The 17,441-nt window shown below is 46.1% G+C and overlaps 1 protein-coding gene across 1 annotated transcript in view; it reads right to left on the minus strand.

Moving 5' to 3' along the window:
- Positions 1-17,441, minus strand: part of LOC139050435 (excitatory amino acid transporter-like) — a 217,440-nt gene that overhangs the window by 151,458 nt on the left and 48,541 nt on the right. Inside the window, exon 2 of the mRNA XM_070526808.1 lies at positions 15,277-15,805. The gene's annotated coding sequence lies outside the window, so the exon portion shown is untranslated. The remainder of the gene's footprint in view (positions 1-15,276; positions 15,806-17,441) is intronic.

The raw sequence follows: 17,441 nt of genomic DNA on the forward strand, positions 1-17,441 counted from the left end.
TTTTAAGTACCTTAAGAAATTTCAATTAAGGGTAATTAATTTACCTTTCTTAGAGTTTGGCCCACCTAACGCCATCATCATCGTCATGTTGAGAAATGTCACTACAATAGAAAACTGCATGTGGGAGAAACCAGGATTCGATAACCCGTCTGCGACATCCTGGCCACCGTGCTACCGTGCTGCCCTTGCCGATCGTCATAGTCATTATCGCATGGTTTTCTGGTTCGGTAGAGCAACGGTTGTTTCGAGAGGCATAGAGGGTTCCTTCTGAGAGGTCCTCGTCCGTCTCTTAAGCGTGCTGAAAACTTAAGGATCGTAACAGTGTGCTTCATTTTGTGTAGCTTATTGACTGAATTAATGACCAGTATATTCCCAGAGGTTATAAGCATTATTTTGCCAAACCAATTGGGCCCTTATCAATGCAGCAGGCTGGTTTTGGGCCAATGCAACTAATATAAGCTATCGTTGGAACGAAGGCGAAAGGGCAGAGGGAATTAAAAGTTAAGATTTTAATAATATAAACAAAATGGTCACTGAGCGATAAAATACAAAGATAGTAATGAGATCACACAATTGACACGTATTCATTAATACTTATAAACTACTTAAGATTGCCAGATAAATTGCAACTCCATTTTGTCTTCTTACGAAAAATATTCAATCACTTTACTGCTTGCTGTTAAACCAGTGATCCTGTCCTCTCGCAGTGAGGTGGCAAATAACTCCATTCGAATGAGGTCTGCTCTCCTTGTCAGGCACTGACAGGCGAGCTTGCACTAGTAACTTCATCTGCACGTCATCTTATCTCAACCATCGTGCCGTTAGCTTTCCCGCCATGTTGCCCAGTTCCAGATTTCTGTGCTGTCGAACTTGATAAATTTACCTGCTGAGACATTCTTCTTCTTTTTTTTTTGCTATAGTTTCACTCAGACCTCATCGAGTAGCATCCTCCATTACTTAGAGGCCGTTAACTACTTTTCAGGATAAGCGACAGAAAACGGCGGAATTGGTATTGCGAGAAAGAAAAGAAAAGAAGCTTCCCGTTGGAACGCACGCCCGCGTCCAAAGAAACCATTCATAGAGCTGCTCTCGGGCACGAATGATTTATTTTCCTGCCATCCGCGTATCGTGCCACACAATGACGGCTCGGATGCTGTACGAAGGAGACGGGCGCCAAACATTCGTCTTCAGTGTCTGCCAAGAGACGTGGGCTCAAACAATGGACGGCTGCTTGGCGAACGCCGGATGTCCTTTGAATGAATGTGTGGTTTTCAGTGGCGCAAGGGCCAGGTATGGCCCAAGAACGCCATGCCATGCTAATACCATAATATCATGCGGATGTCCTCTCTGACGACAGTTAAACTACTCGAGCAGAGCGCCAAAGGATGCCAACATGCCTACCCGTACACTACACGCTTCACACTCCATGCCACCTTTCCCTTACCCCCATTGTAGGGTAGCAAACCGAACATCCGTCTGGTTGGCCTGCCTGCCTTTCCGTTCCCTGCTCTCTCCTTGTGTCTCACACACACTAAGAAGTTCATCCTGTGTGTGCTGTGAATAGACCGTGTTTGGTGGACTTGAATTGTAGCAGTACACCTATACGAGCTGCTTTCTTGTGCCAGGTACGAATAATGGCTAAGACTAACCTCCCGGATGCTTGTGCGACACCTTGCACATATTAATGCACATTGCCTTCTATCCTTTTCGATGTTAACTAGGACACCATTACGTCAAAATATCCGTCCCAGGTGTAAAGTTGGAGGCATGCAGAACTCTACGGGAACGGTTTAGGCATATTCTCGTCGTCGGCTTTCATGAAAATTAACTTGATCTATATCACAGTGTTGCCATACACGAGGACAAAAAACCTACGAAGCGCGTTTCGCATACTGCGAGTTGACATAAAAACACAGGATGCGGCATCAACATGCCTTTCTCCCACGCGATGTTATACTTCTATCTATACGTCTTTACGCCAGCAAACGTTGTTTTTTTTTTTTGCGACTAGAAACAAGGGGAGACGGGTACTTTCTTCACGCACATGGCGATGCCCCCTGTGGCACCTTACACGGGTACTTAAACAATTAATTAATTAAATTATCGTGTTTTACGTGCCAAAACCACTTTCTGATTGTGAGGCATGCCGTAGTGAGGGACTCCGGAAATTTCACCTCCTGGGGTTCTTTTAAAGTGCACCTAAATTTATGTACACGGGTGTTTTCGCATTTCGGCCCCATTTAAATGCGGCCACCGTGGCCGGGAGTCGATCCCGCGACTTCGTGCTTAGCAGTCCAACACCATGGTCACGAAGCAACCACGGCGGGCGTACTTAAACAAGTGTGTTCTTTCTTTTATGTTAATCACATATCAGTGGGTAATGTTAAACAGCGATTACGTAGCTGAAGTGTTTTCGAGTCTGAGGAGGATAATGTCGTGAGCCAAGGAGGTCAGGAAGCTCACCTAGTCAATGCTTCTTTAACATAGGTTTCAAAACAGTGAGCACTTAAACGAGTAGTTGTCGAAAATAGAAATGAGTTTCACCGACAGCAAAGCAGTTCATATTGAAGCATTTCATATTAGAGATTAGACGACAGTGAGAATGTAAGCACGTTCGGAATGGCTCCTTTACGCCTGTCAATAATCATTCCAAGTGTAGAAGGCCGTGGAAGCAAGGTTCAGAAGTTTGAGTTGTTTCGAACTGACAACGTTGTCGTCTTCTAGCAGACATAGTATAACAATTACGAAGAATACGAACGGAACTTCGCAGTTTCACTTGCTTGTTAGTGATAAAAAGAATTATCTCTCTCTGACTTCCTATCTCACTCTGAATCGAACGAGTGAATTCGAGCGAACTGAGGTCCTCTTTATCAAATCGGCAGTTCAATATTTGGCGATACTTGGAGTATTTGGGAAAAAAAAGAATATGTGCTGAAGAAACGTGAGTGGAAAACCACTCGATTAACCTATAGATTAGCCGATTATCCATTTCACGCAGCAAAAAGATAAGCTTGGCCACGAAAAGCTGAGCTAAAACATGATATCAATGCGTTTGAAAAAAAATATATAGTAGATTAAGGCGAGCAGTGGAATTGCATGGCACTGCACTCAACTGTAAGTCACCACCACGCAGGCGATTAGTATGCACGCCGCAACCGAGGGGATATCCCATGGGGGCGTCGCGATCAATGCGGAGCCAGACGCTTAAAAGGGCGCAACACTGCTCCCTTCACTGTAGCCGTAATGAGCGCAGCGGTATTGCAACACGGCGACCTAAACGTGACCGCAATCGAACATCTAGATTGCTTACTTTACCTCTAAGTCGAAATGGAAACAGCTGCGACAGAAGGAGTGGGAGAGAATAACCGAATTACCGTAATGAGTGCCTCTACCACTGGCGCGTTAGTAGCCGTTAGACCGATCGAGGGTTACTTCTAAGCTCGCTTAGAGTTAGAGAAGATGGTTGTACGATTACTGCTCAGCTTCACAAGTATAAGGCAAACAATTTGCCGGGTGAAAGCAATTACGCGTGAGTAACACCGGCGTATCCATCACAACTTCTGCATACCCATCTTCTCAGCAAGCGCCTGTAGCGCCCCCTGTGGCATAGTTTACAGGCATTCGACCGAGTGTACGCCATTGTTCCTAGCATTGTAGCGATAAACACTGAAAGAACAATGCATTGCACTAGAAATGAGGAGCAAGCCTGTGTAAGATAAATGAATGCGCCAAACATTGATGGCAGTAAAATAAAAAAGACAAAAAAAAAGAACTGGCGGCTGCGATCGAACGGCGCGACGCTGACGATGATAGCAAGATTTAGAGCTACGCTTTAACTCCTCAGACGGTGCATGTCGCAGCAAGCAAGGCATACGCTGCTGCGCAGAAGGAACAACGCCCTGGCAGCTACCAGGCGTCCCATAACGCTAGCTTGAAGAGGAGCGCCACCAATGACGTTGCAGGCGCCCCACCTGAGCGGTGCATCGAATGAGACGGACGGGAAATCACCGGCCTTAGCCTGCGAACAGTGACGTATTAGACAGCGCTGCTACCAGGATGTTTATGTTCTCTTAGTTTCAGAAAAGTGCGTACACCCACAAATGCTCAGCAATAAAGCTATAAGTCGGTGACAACCAAAGAATTACAAACTCCTTCCAGAAGAAGCGCAATGGACCGGCCCTTCACCTTTGAAAGGGAGCCAAGCCTACTGAACCCCGCTCACAGCTTAATGATTTTACTCTGCTAAGGTAAACGCTAGGCAAATTATACAGTAAAAGCTAATTGTTTCAAGTTAAATGTTAGCTATGGCTGAGAAGTCACCCATACAGATAGCCCATAAACGTCGCGCTTGACGTTCAGGCTTCATCATGAAACCAGTGACACATGGACCGCTCCGCAGGAAGAAAACAGTCATTTTAGGCAGGCACACCTTTTGACGTCAGGGGAATAAGTGAATCTGAATGGCAGGCGCATCACCGCACAATGTGTTCGAGATGGGCAGCGCACATAAACCTTGTAATTCCTACCTGGAGTGCAAATTTTTGGGCTAGTTGTTTCGTTGCATTATTGGAGGTCATAGCGCTGGATTCACGCGGACAGGAAAGACAACAGGACGTGCGCTACTATGGCTTAGGCTGTCACCGTCTATAGTGTGCTTATGGTATGCGTCCGCGCAACTCTTATGCCAGCCGCAGGAGGCAATTAGGCTCTACTGGGGGAGGGAAGGGGGGTATTCTGTGAGTGACCACCTAGTGGACATGTCTCTGGTGTCTGCAGCTGAAGTTCTTATTGGATAGGTAGGGGCAGCGGTCAGAAGGAGACCGGCGCCCCAGCCAATCAGCACTTCTGCAGCAGACGAGAGAGAGAGAGAGAGAAAGGCCAAGGAAAGACAGGGAGGTTAACCAGAGATTATCTCCGGTTGGATACCCTGTACGGGGGAGGGGCAAGGGGATGCAATAGATGAGAAAGAAAGAAGGTTAAAAAAAGGAAAAAAAAAACCTAAGCACACACACGCACGTACACACGAAGTATTTCTGTGAGCACTGTCACGCAGCCCGCAAAGGCGTTCCTAGTCTTACGCAGTGTCACCGTACAGTCCTACGTCACACAGTGTACAGTCACAATTTGTCAGAAAGTCCCGTGTCTTTCAAGTATCGCCTTCATAGCGGACCACGCTGATGTTCGCGTAGGCCAGGTTCCAAGGATCTTGTTTTCTGTCATTGGACGAAATGAACGTGTCCCCTAGGTGGACACTTACAGAATACTTCCCATGACTTAGACACCGATGATATTAAGAGTAGCGTTAAAGGTTACGTCCCCTTCCTCAGTTTTTGCAACAGAATGCACTTCGCGTCTCTGGAGAGCATCAACACACCACGTGCGAGCAGCGCATTCGGACTCGATAGCGTGGCAGCACTACGGAGCCGCCAATGGTGGCAATGCGCCTCGCGCAACTGTATAATTTCTATCACAATCAAACGGAAAAATATGCACCAAGGGCCCAGTTCTCTACAAATATTTGCAACTGTAAAGTAGAAACCCACCTTTAGAACACGAACACACTCCGGCTATTTCTCTAAACTTGAACACATTGAATTTAACACCAATCGCTCGCCCCTACCAACCTCAACGCCGGTAACACTGCGGTCTAAAAAAATTTGCAAGCTTTAAGTCTTATCTTGTCCCCAACAGCAATCGCCACCTACCCTGCGGGGCGTTTCCCTTCAACAACGCTGCGTTCACTGTACTTGCAAGTCACGAAGGGTATGAGTGTGTCAGCCTGACAAACGGCTACGCGTAGGGTTGGTCTTGATCATGGATGTGAAATTGCGAAGCATAACGCAAACAAAACGCACATGAAGAGAAAAGAAAACATAGTGTTATGTTTGTTATGACCAATTTATTTGTGCTTAGTGTCGGAACGGGAAAGTAGCGAGTACAGAGTGCTAACGAAAATCCGAGGACACCTAAGCACTTCTTGTGAGCTGTGAATGCGAAAGCATTAACGTGCGATTGAACGCTGCTGAGCGGCCTTTCTAGTTTTGCCCTGCGAACAATGTATCATAGGCGTACGTGCTGCCGAGCCAGAGAGAAGTGATAGAGAGCGCGAAAGAGAGGGATATAAGGAAAGTAGGGATTTTAACTAGTCAGGAGTTCGGTTGGCTACCCTAAGTTAAGGGAACGGAGAAGGGGAAGAGAGAGAAAGGAGAGAGGTTATAAGACGGGCATGGACAGCACTTCAGGAAAAGCCGCTCGTACAAACCAGGCATTCTCAGAAAGCACGAATTTGCCCTCACTGCCTTCTGAGCCGATATTCCCTGGGGACGGCGTTCTAGTACAGTCTCTTCACACAGAGGAGGATCATCTAGTTTTCTCAATGTGTTGGACAAAGACTGTCTTTAGGCTTGAAACTGCAGGGGAAGGGGGAGCGTAGTTGAGGACGGCATAAAATTTGGTGGGGTAATAAAATCAGGAAATTTGCAGGCGCAAGCCGGTATCCGCTAGCGTACGACAGGGGGGATTGGAGATCGCTCGGAGAGACCTTCATCCTGCAGTGGACATATAGCTATGATGATGATGCTGCTGCTGCTGATGATGATGATGATGCATGAACAGCAAAAACGTGCTTTGAAAGCAACGTTGATAACTCTTGATAATCATCCCTGCAGCATAAAAAAGTTGCTTGGGCCATGGGATAACGGATCATTACACTGCTCAGCCTTGAAATCTTCAACAACCCTCTTCATTGAAAGCAACCTTGTCTATGTCGCTTGTCTATGTCGACACTTTCTATGTCGCTGTGTGTTATTGTTATGCCGCAGAATTTTGTGCTGGCTACAGATTGATTTATGTACTGCTTTTCTTTTCTACCTTGAATATTGTCCTTTGAGCATGGTTACTAAATGTTCTTTATTGCCCGGCCCCTTCCTTTTTTTGTATCACCTTATGTTAACTGTTACATCGGGGTTTCGTTTTCGAGACCGACAATTACACGCCCTCAGGGGGCGCTGTGATAGCGACGCTAAGCCTGTCTAAGGCGCGGCGCTTTCAGTTAAGTAGCTCTCGGCCTCGGACCCTCGTCTGCGTCTGTCTACAGGCCGCCGTCCCGGCGTGCCCAACGTCCGGCCTGGCGTTCCTGGCGGCCACGCCGACATGATATTAACATCCTTTGCTCACTCAACAATCCACTGTTGGTGGAGAAGGCGGCGACAGAACGGTTGTCAACGTTTCCAATGTCGTCATAGTGGCTCACTCACTCACTCACTCACTCACTCACTCACTCACTCACTCACTCACTCACTCACTCACTCACTCACTCACTCACTCACTCACTCACTCACTCACTCACTCACTCACTCACTCACTCACTCACTCACTCACTCTAAGCGAAAAAATGGCGCTACTATAAATTCCTTATCTACATGCACCCTAGGCGACGCGTCCGCCACTAGGTCGGTCCGGCTACGCCCATCTACGCCCCAGCGGCAGCCGCTTTCCGTTCTCGCTTGGCCATCCCTTTGCGAGGGCGCTGAAAGTGACCGAGGCAACGCAGCGAGCGGAGGGGATGATGCCGCATTGTCACGTGACGCACACGTAACCACCTAAGCTTGCCTCCTCCTCTTCCTCACCTCATGACTTGTTTTCTTGCTCTTTTACTTCATGCGCCTCCCCCTCTGTCCAATCTGTTTTCTGCGATAACGAGCAATGCCGAGGGCCCTTGAATCATCCGCATAATGCTATCGCGCAAAAAAAAAGTGGCAGGTTAAAGGTTCGACAGGGGTCGTGAGTCGAGAACAGAAACCGCTGCATGCATTTAGCATAATCTGCCTATTTTGTGTGTTTTTTTTACTGCGAACCGAATTAATTAACTATGTAAAGCTCAATATATGTGTCCGTTCTTTCGTCTGCACGCGACAATTGGCAGCTGCGCTTCCACCACGAGGCTCGGAACGTCAAAGGGGTGCCACTCAGAGCCGGTGGAGATATTGGAGAATGTACGGTATTCGTACGCGGGAAAGAAGCTGTGGAAAGGGGAATGTGTTAAGCGAACGGATATGCTGGAGCGGATTTGTGCTATTCCCCAAAAAAGCAAGGGAGATGATGCTTCAGTCGCAGCTATAGATCGAAGAGAAGAGGATTATTAACGTGGCTGAGCGCGTTCGCGTCGAGAACTTAATTAACATAACACGTGTTTCTTGGATATTTGCATGTTCATGCACTGGCAACGTACGGGCGTGGGACAGCGCTTCTATATTGAGCTTATACTGAGCGCGAGTCTCAAAGTTCTCTTTTTTTCAGTAATTTCCAGGGATGTAACCACAGAGCCTTCTTTTCCGGCACAGAAAAATGGGTCTTCTTGCAAGTGAATTGCCAGATCTTCACTTACCACTCGTAAACCTGCGCATTTTATGGTCGTGTGTTTGTCAGAGTTTTGCTTTCATTGTCATCGATAGGATTTCGCATTTCGATAATGACAACGCTCCTGCACCTTACGTCCCGAATTTCTCGACACATCTTATTTCCGGTCTTCCTCAATTTCCATGGTTTGATGCCTACTGGAGCAACTGAATCTCCCCTTTACGTGTAATTTGCGCCGTCATCTCAGTCCCATTATGTCAGTGTCCTTCCATGAATGTCAAATGATTCTTTATTTCAATTTTTTTGCATGCTCCGTTCGCCGCCTTTGTTACCCTTTTTCTCGCTTCTATATTGTGTGTATGCTTAGATCATACTGGTGAAGCAAGTCATCAGAACTTTGTAGGTTGAGTGTTTAATCCCTCAGAATACACCGTATTCTTCTTTTTTTCCCATGAAACTACGTAGCAACTAAGTGTAAGCAGACACACACCATAATGACTTGTGACGTATCTGCGCCCTAGTGCGTCAACCACAAGGTGCCTTAGCCGTCCGTCTCTTACATCTTTTCGGCCTTACCACACGTAATTCACTGATACAGTTATCGCCCATTATTTCTCGTTACTGTGACTTTGAAAGCCATCCGGTAAACATCTTACGAGTCAAGTTCGTTCACGTATGGCAACCGCACTACTTTATCTTGTTTTTTCTCCTCGACCAACTTCAGCGACAGTCTGCAAAGCGCGACGTGCTCAACCGTGCGTCGCACTCGGGACCCTCTTCAGGGGAGCAAAGCACGCCAGCCGACAGGGGGCGGCAGAGAGCCAATCAGAGCTCATCGGGAACCATTAAAGCTCTCCAACCGCGGAAGCACCACTCCAAGGCCTTTCCGATTGGTCGCATCCTCGTTCACGCCTCCCGCCGCGGTCCATTCGCAGCAGACAGCATCGGACGGCCAGACAGCGAGCGAGACGGACGAAAAATTTCGGCAGACCGCCATGGCGTTCTCGCGTAACCCACGAGTTACGTTAAGCATGCCAAGCATTCATCACTTCAGGGAACGTCTCTAATAAAATGTTTCATCTCTTCTGTTAAATCCTCAGCGGAAAAAGACGTAGTTCACCTGCTTGTATATTACAGCTACGCATGTAGCCCATTATACGGTGGTGATGCTGGCCCCATTTTTATGCGAAGCATATTACGAGGGCTCAACCCAGCTCCTCAGGCGCGGCGGTGACCATGAAATCACGTGACACCGTGACGTCACGACAGAGGAGAAGTGGCTTTGGCTCAACTCTTGCAAGACGGGCTGGGTGGGAATCGAACCAGGGTCTCCGGAGTGTGGGACGGAGACGCTACCACTGAGCCACGAGTACAACGCTTCAAAGCGGTACAAAAGCGCCTCTAGTGAATGCGGTGTTGCCTTAGAAACGCGCTGTTTCTAAGGCGTGCGTCTCTTGCTCAGGCGCACATTTCGTTGCCGCGCCGAACGCTGCTTTGCTCGACGCTCACCGCGTCCAATGCGGGGCGCGTAGTCGCTGCCCTGTAGCCCATTGTCTTACACCCCTTGGCGGGTCGACGGGAACGCTGTCGCGTTCCACTCTTGAAGGCGAAGAAGTAATGCATGAGTTGTTTCTTCGTCTAGCCGAACCAAATATAGCCAAGCAACAGCAGTTCACCAGGCTAAACAGTGGTTCAACAACTAAAATAAAGGCTAGTATGCTTCGCATCCTGGGCTTAACCTTACCTAAGCCACAGCCATTTTTGTCCAATCTAGGGCCAATGTGCCATAACATTAGGCCTACGTTGGCCCTGCGTACCTTACTGCTCGGGTAAAGACATGGACGTGTAGTCCCTCTGTCTGCGCACGTGTCGAGCGACGGCGTACATGAAGCAGTGCTCACCTCATCAAATTCCTGAAACAAGAATTTTGTACGCATGAAGCTTTTCTCAGAGGAACTATTACGCGTTTGTTTTCTAAAACTGCGCTACAAAAGAAAAATAGGGCTGGGGTGAGGGGCAGCTGATGTTCTAGCCGAATGAAGAGGAAGAAATGGGCTTGGACAGGTCATGTCATGCTTAAGCCGGATAACCGATGGTCAATTCAATTTACACAATCGACACCGAATGAACGGATGCACATTCGAAGACATCGGAGAAACAGGCGGTATGATGTAATGAGGAAATTTGCAAGCGTAGGCTGGCGTCATCCGATGCGAAACCGGGGTAATTGCGGATCGCCTTCTTCCTGCAGTCAACATCACCTAAAGTGATGACGATGGTGATTATGTTATAAACAATTTGGCGCCAGAATTTCCCTTTGGGAATCGAACTTTACATTGCAAATTTCCGCAGAAGTCATTTGTGCACCATAACGTTGTACAGTTAGGTTCTTTATATCACTCCCTTCTTTTTTTTTCTTCTTGTCTTTCCTTCTATCTCTTCCTCTCTCTGCTCGCCTTGCTCCTCAAGGTAATTTATGTTCATTGCACTAACGTGTTCGCGTAGTGTAAACAAAGTGAAAAAATTCGCAGTTATAATGCATCGTAAATTAGCAGCACCCCAAGTGCAATGTTTCTATTCCCCTACTTCTACCTACCGTGCACAGTAGCCAACCGGAACTACTTCTCGTTAACCTCCCTGCGTTTCTGTGCACCCTTTATCTGGTTGGCGTAGCGTAACTTTCCGGAATACCCTTTCGAAGTTGTTGCGCCTGAAGCACACACATACTTACCCTCAAACGTGCCACAGCAAGTGATAAGACATCATTAATTAATTATTTGTTTGTTCACAGTAAAGCTATATATATATATATATATATATATATATAGTAGGCAAAGACGGTTTCTTCAGGCTACCTTTCAAACGTAAAGAACTTGAGTGGTGCTACAAGGTAAACATATATATATATATATATATATATATATATATATATATATATATATATATATATATATATATATATATATATATATATATATCACGGGAATATATTGTGGAAAAGCATGTTATGCAGTACAAGAAGTAACGTTTGCTCTATAGTAAAACACGTATAACAAAATGGCGTTTTACCAGAAGGAACATCAAAGCGTAAATGAAATTACTAGTTGAAAACTAGTTGAATTGGAAGCGTTAGCAGCATCGTGTACAATAAAAGCGATAAATGCATAAAGTCTTACCTATTCATGAATATAAGAAAAATAAAAATGCACGTAAACAGGAAATGCACTGAAAATTTGCTTTCATCGTTCAGCGCATACCGTATTGGCATGTACCGAATTATAGCACAGGTGTACAGTACTGGCAATGCCTGACAGTTTTTACCACAGGCAAACATGTCGCAAGATCTGAAAGCAAACGATTAAGACTCGTGTACTCGTAACTCCAACAGTGCGGCCACTTGGTATATGAAAGTGAGTGTTATTCAGCAGTCTTTAATAGCCCGTTCGATGCAAGATGCGCTTCCAGGGGATCACAAATATACATGAAGTATATGGTGCAGCGATGTCGAAAAGGAACACTGAATCATTTGCCACACATGCCGGATGCTTCACTTACCTTTTGTCAAGCTTTAATAAAAACTAAAAACCCCCCAAATAACACAAACGAGATGGCAATTGCCTAATGGTGTAAAACGTATTAAACAAATTACGGTCTATATTCAAAAAGCGGTTCACCGGCTTATTCGTCAAACAATCCTTAAAGCGAAAATATTATCAGTGAGTGCGCCGTACGAATGATCAGCTGCTTGTACCAAATAATTGTTGTGAACTACTCCAGTGCCCATTTCCAATATCTATAGCTAGCACTCAATGCTCTCATATAGAGCCTCTATAGACTGTCATGTGGTCATTTTATGTATATCCCCTCAAAGAAAACTTAGGAGTGAAGAAAAAAAGAAACAGTCAAATCCCGAGCGACACCAGAAGGTGTGACACAAAGAAGGTTATAACATATTGTTAAACATTTCCTTTATTATGTCATAACCTCCCATTTATAATTGGCGTACACAGGTGACTTCCATAAGTGAAACAACATGGCCTTTAACTTAATGGTCGACAGTGTATCCGTAAAGCTTGTCGCTTTGTTGAGGCGAGCTTTTTTCTCACGGCACGCTAGAAACGTCTTCAACCGAGGAGCGCATGTAGACATGTTCAGGTACTGTAAAGGTGTTTTAGTGCCTTGCTTCCTTAAAACACTATAAAAGAAACGGCTTTAAGATAACTTCTTCAAGCCATGTATTATATTGACATCCATGCTCTCTAATGTGTGGAAGTGTGAATTGCTTGTGCAATTGAAGCAAAATGATTTATTATCCGCACAAAAGGCCCAAAGTATCATTTTTTTCTTGCTGAGTTTGATACCTAGAAATACTGAGTTAAGCACGGGAAATGTAACTAGAAACTCATGGCAGCATTTTTGATTATTTGGAGTGTATGTTCAATTGTGGCTAGGTTAGCTAACCCGTTACTAAATACTAATTGCTATGCTGTATAAAGTTAAACTGAAGAACATTTTTTTGTACGGGTTTACAGTCGGAACGCTCGCGTCTCCTACTGCAAGCCGGCCTCCGCTACAGTGTGACAACCAGCTATGACCACTGGATGCATGACAACAGATTCCACAACACACTGCTTCAATTAATACACAACACAGGCCTCACAGCACACATATAATACACATATACGCTCCAAGAATTATGCCTTAAGGGCAAGCCTTCAGCGCAAAAAAAAGAACATTTTATACGAATGCACTCTCGATGGCCGCAAATAAGAGTGATTAAGTTGCTTTATTTTTCTTGATCTGGAAATGGGCTCGGGCTTTGCAGGGCTAAATGAACCTAATTTATTGTTCTTAAACATTTAATTAGCTGTGTTACAATGTATGAACGTACCTCCTCAATCTACCAAGCACATGTTCCAGATTTCATTCGTCTGGGGATACCGTTTTTTGAGTCTTAGCACAATTTACGTGACACAAACTGTACATCGAGCAGGTAGCCCGAAAGCGTCCACGCCCGTTGGTAAGGTGTCTTGGAGCTACCGGGGTTAGTTTATTTAGCTTGCGGGAGCTAGGCACGTTACGTTCGACATCTCCACGCTATGAAGAATACACTTGTTGTTTGAAAGTTTGATGAAGAACTCAAGCTATTGCCGTGGCTCACATGGAAGAGAAACATGTAGGAGCAACATGAGGAATTCGGACTCGGTTTCAGCGCACAGTACAGATGGAGACTCGTAGTTAAGACAGAGCTCAAATTAAGACGAACAACAAGAGTGCGAATGGACCAAGTCGTCACTTCCTTCTTCCTCCTTGTAACTTGCACATCGTCTAAGTTATCTCAATATGTACGGACGCATAAAACGATGTGCTTCGCTTTTGACGTGTTAGGCGGGGAAATCCCTGGCAGTCATCATCAAGAGGAAATAGACAGCGCCTGCGATGTGCACAGAAGGCGTCGTCATGCTTTGCATTGGTAAAGCACGCGATTTCGTGTGCTAGCGCTGTACGCCGAGCCTTTTCATGCGGAATTCTTAATGCATTAAGAGTTACAACCAGTACTTGCCACGAAACCATTACAACATTGTTACTGGCAAAGCTGCTCTTGTCCAGAGAACAAAAGTTCTTTGCTTAACGAAACTTGGCGAAAGGTCTTCGCACGTTGCACTTTTGCTTGAAACAATTTTCCGATGCTTGAGCGATGAACTGGGAGCAGTGTCAATGCAGCTCGAAAATGTTGCGCTTGTCATTCGGTGTTCGACACAGAATAATGAACGGCCCTACAAATAGATTTAGCGAGATATAAATCACGTGTATTTATTTCTGTCATCAGAATTTAATAGTAGTCAATGCACTACTAAACTTTTTCCCAGTGCAGTGATTCTGGGAAAATATATTTGAAGTAAAGCTGTGTACAGCACCATACAGGGCTCCAGAATATAAACCAAAATTCTCTTTGCACGGGCTAGCTTGATTCAGATTATCTTCGGAAACTTACTGGGCTTTAGGATAACTGAAAACGAATCTACGTAAAGAAAAGCATTAGGTGTGAACAGTACAAGTAACATTGTTCCTATTTCGGTTCAAGGAAATCATGCTATTCGATCTTCATCGGCGTCTAAGTGTTTGCCAACGCCGTGCACTTCAATTTCGAGACTAGACAACGGCTCTAAGATGAAATATAATTTGACATTCATTTCTCTCATTTGTGATCACAATGATTTGATGCCGTTTACTGTTAAGTTATACGCGGATCCACAGAATTATGGTGGGATCGTATTGCGGATACCTTTACAGATGCATTAGCACTAAGGATGCAGTGTCTAGAAAAGTAAAACAAACATTTTCCAATTCGTCATCGCAAGAGCCCATGTGGCACCTCGTTCATCTGTTGACGATTCGAATATACTGTCTCTGTACACAAGCCCATATCGAGTGCTGGGTGCCATGACTCCACTTACGTGTGGAATCGCCCCAGTCAATGCCAGTGCCTCACCTGCCTCGCATTCCACTGACGCTGTCCATGTCGCGCGCCTCAAGCCTTATTACTGTCCTGTCAACACCGATACCTAGACGCACCGATACGATGGTTCTGAGGCAAGGGAAAAGGCTACATGCATACTTCGCGTTTCTTTTGGACGATGCGCGCAGGCGCCCCTTCGAAGACGGCGAACTGCTCCAGGGCTTCGAGCTGTCTGCTGAACTGGCCAGCGCTGCAGTTGTTTTTGTAAATATGCTTTGTATATAGTCTTTAGTGTTTAATCCATCGTTCGCGTAACAATATTAAAAATGCATTGTGGTAAATGACGTTGGATCCAGTGCATCCACACCTGCACCATTTTTTTTTACTTTTCGCTAACTGCAGGCATAGAGGAAAGGGATCCGTTAGCACTTGGTTTAAGATGAAAAGCACGAACTCACCCTAGGACTCCAGATTGTTCTTGACGGGCGAGGTAAAAAACGCACCCAAGCTCCGAGAGACGTAGTAGGTAGTCCACTCGAACACAAGCTCCAGCCAAAAGGCAACACCAAGCGAGTAGTCACCGAGCAGCCCACCACTTCCGCTAACTTCAGAGTAGAATCCAAAACTGTATCACACAAGTCGTCCACACTTTCCGAGCACTGAACGAAGGCAGCCAGAAACGGCTCTCCGTGCAGCGCCTTCACCAGTCACCCGCGTTCACTCGTTTCCTTCGACAGTTCCTAGGTGTTCCCCTCCTGGGCACAATGGCTACGGCCGGACATCACACCTCCACACGCCGACGGATCGTCCGGGGCATTCCAGGCATCCGCGTCCCGACGCTGTGTACTTCCGTTTCCGGAGAGGGCCTCTTAACCTGCCCGAAACCAGGGTCGAAAGCTGGACGGTTCTTCCTCCCCCTTTCTTCCGGTCCTCGACGGCGCTTGGGTTGCCGGCGACTAAACCAGACCGACCAGGGCTAGCGACGACCTGCGTCGTGCGGTTGCCGGAGAGAACCATGAAAGAGAGAGAGAGAAAGAGAAGAAAGAAAGAAAAAGTGAGCCAAAACAGCGTGAGACAGTCCGCCCGAAAGAGGGCGCGGGTGGAGGGGTTAGTCGCGTGACGTCACTGGGAACGACGCGCTTGGCGCGGACGCAGGAAGTTTGGCGGATGAGGCACTAAGTGTGGGTGGGAATCGCTTGGCGGCGGCTCACCACGGGAGAGGATACGCCTCGCCTGAGCTACGGGCGTTGCTCGTGGTAGAAAAAATGCAATTACGTAAGCGCTGCAGAAGACAAAACGTTCCAAAAGAGCATAACTTAGACAGGAGTTTGTTCACACACGCCTATGACAGATACACGTACGCAAAGCTTTTCCCTTGTCTCGGCTGTCGCAGTAAGTCGAAATATTACTTTGGAACAAGTTTAAGTGGTCGCTGTTCATGTCATTTTCATACCCTTAACAGCTACTAAGGCTGCTTGCTTCACGCGCAACAGACACACGATCATCTCACTTGCAGGTCTCCATAGCTGGAAAAAATATATTTGTAGAAGTAAGACATAACTAAACAAAGGGCTCACACGCTCAAATACAGCATGTGCCAAATCTCGTGCGCTGCGCCTCCGGCTCTTCATCGATCTCGTTGTCCAAAGTTTCAAAGATTCCCACGGGAAGGTTTGCCGATAAGGCGATTAAGCTTTGTGCTGACGCAAATTGTGCAGCAGGGGAGATTATACGGGCCTGATCCTTCAAGATCCTTCAAAGCAGGAGCTTAGCAAAACTTGCTCTTCTCAGTTTGCTTTGATCTGATAGCTTTCGAAGGCTCTTAAAAGAATTGACCTATCGGTGAAACTTTAATAGGTGTTTCTTTTTTTTTTTCTTCTCCGCAGAAAGGTTGCGTCAAAAAATGATGGCAATGACCCAGAACTTGTACGTTTTTCTGTTTTGTAACGGCCCTGTTAAATTTTTAGGTTGAAGCAGCAGCTGAGGTATTAGAAGATAGCACTGCCACGAAAAGCTCCGAGATATATTGCATGAGCCAACAAAATTTGGACAAAATCGCCATTACGTTTATCTCTTAGGAGAACTTGCTGTCAGTGCATCGGGTTCATTCAATGCTGTGGTAACACCCAGAGAGAAGGAAAAAAAACATAGATGCTAAAAAATTCAAAGAAAGAAAATGCGTTAGAATGCATCTCGCGATGGCTGTCGATGGTAATCCGAATCGCAATCGACCAATGTAGAGACAGTCCGTACTGCTGAAACCACGTTTGTTTCACACGTGCAGTGGCAACTCTGAGACTGACGTTGCTTCAGCTATACGCCACATTCTTCGATATCGCCCCACTTTGCTATGGCACTCGCTTGCCAAAGTCACCCATGGGCAATGAGGCACGACGTCGACTGTATGACGCCCACGCAGTGGCGATGGAATGAAGAAGAGAGAATGAAATGAATGAAACGACAAAAGCGTATAACGACGATGGAGTGGCGCCAATGGGATATTCATTCTTAAATTATGATGACTGTATAACGAAGACAACTTGACGACGTGACGACATGATAACAATGAGTTGACGATGACTGTACGACGAATATGGCGTGACGACCAAGCTATGACTGCAAC

This window comes from Dermacentor albipictus, chromosome 10 (assembly GCF_038994185.2).
Source record: "Dermacentor albipictus isolate Rhodes 1998 colony chromosome 10, USDA_Dalb.pri_finalv2, whole genome shotgun sequence".
NCBI classification, from domain to species: domain Eukaryota; kingdom Metazoa; phylum Arthropoda; class Arachnida; order Ixodida; family Ixodidae; genus Dermacentor; species Dermacentor albipictus.